This window comes from Phalaenopsis equestris, unplaced genomic scaffold (genome assembly GCF_001263595.1).
Source record: "Phalaenopsis equestris unplaced genomic scaffold, ASM126359v1 Scaffold196490, whole genome shotgun sequence".
NCBI lineage: Eukaryota > Viridiplantae > Streptophyta > Magnoliopsida > Asparagales > Orchidaceae > Phalaenopsis > Phalaenopsis equestris.
In genome coordinates this window covers 1-1,548 of record NW_018216439.1, presented here as the reverse complement: position 1 = coordinate 1,548, position 1,548 = coordinate 1, and the positions used below count along the sequence as shown (strand labels likewise).

The following is a 1,548-nucleotide window of genomic DNA, read 5'->3' as shown; positions in this document are numbered from 1 at the left end:
ATTGAATCACTTGGAGTTGGGGATGAAGGCGAATCAAAGGATTAGTTCCGCCTTAATGAAATATGCTTCTGTATTCCCTTCTGGTTGTTGATTCCTCCCCACATTCTTTCTTTATCTCACCAATTCTCCTTTGCCGGCCCCTATAAATGGCGCTCTTGGAGCATCCTTCCCCCTCAAGCACTTTCACAATCAGCTGTTCTTATTTGGGGAAAGCCATTCCTTTTCTCTTTTTGGAGGTACTTCTTTTCTTCTAAAATTTTATTTTTGTTGGGATGTTTGGGAAATGTTTTTGTTGCTGAAAAGAGAATCGTCTGCAGATCAAACTTGTATGGATGGACTCCATGACAAATGGCACCAAGTATGAGTGCTTGCTTTTTGGTGGGTTTTAACTTGCCCTTTTTATCATCCATGAAAGTGTTATGGTCTTTGAATCTCCTTCTCTGGATTACAAAGCATTCATTATTCCTAAACATTGATTAATTTATAATAATATTTTACATATTTTTTGTTACAGATATGGATGACACCTTGTACCCCTTCAGTTCTGGCATAAACTTAGCGTGCCGAAAGAACATTCAAGGCTTAACCCAGTTTTAGTTTTAACTGTGATAAATAAATAAATAAATAAAATAAAATCAGAACATGTCTCTTTCAATTAACTGGGAAGAGAGTTAATGAATTATATTTAATTGCAGATTACATGAGGGAGCATCTAAACATTGAGGAAAGCCTGGTTCCGCTTATGTGCTTGGATTTGTACAAGGAACATGGAACTACAATGGCGGGACTAAAGGTGTATCTGTTTCTATTTCACAAAGGAAGAGCAGAATTTTAACTTTAGTGCTTCTCTTAATTACTGCAGGCACTCGGCTACAAGTTTGATGATGATGAATTCCATGAATATGTGCATGGAAAACTTCCGTACGAGATTTTGAAGCTGGATCTGGTGTTGAAGAACCTGCTTTTGTCAATGCCTCAGAGAAAATTAGTATGCCAAATCTATTAGCTTTATTTGTTGAGTTTTATGAACTATATTAGAAAATATTAACATGTTTTAAGAATTAATAATACTTCAGATTTTTACAAATGCTGACAAAGCTCCAGCTGAAAGAGTACTTAAAAGGCTAAGGGTGGAGGACTGCTTCCATGGTGTGATTTGCTTTGAAACACTTAATAAAGCTGTTAGCTTTGATGATGAAGTTGATCAAAATCGTGCTGCTGTTTCTTATCTTGATGGTGCTGATCAAAATGAGTTTGATGAAGCCAACAGCAGCCATACAGTGAATAAAGCTACTGGCTTTGCAAAAATTCTATGCAAACCTTCACTGGAAGCATTCCATTAGAATATCAAAAATTAATCCCAAAAAAACAGTAAGATGATAATAATCTCATGCTGAGATAGCAATAATTTGTCTTTTTCTTTCTAGAAAATGAGTGATGAAACTCCTTTGTTCTCAGCTCTTTTTTGATGATAATGCACGAAACATAGCAGCAGGAAAGGCAGCCGGCTTGATTACTGTCATTGTAAGTAGAAAATAATATATATAT

The 1,548-nt window shown here is 35.7% G+C and overlaps 1 pseudogene; it reads left to right on the top strand.

Annotated features, from left to right (window-relative positions):
* The first annotated feature begins 53 nt into the window (after positions 1-53).
* Positions 54-1,524, top strand: LOC110035160 (annotated as a pseudogene).
* The last annotated feature ends 24 nt before the right edge of the window (positions 1,525-1,548 follow it).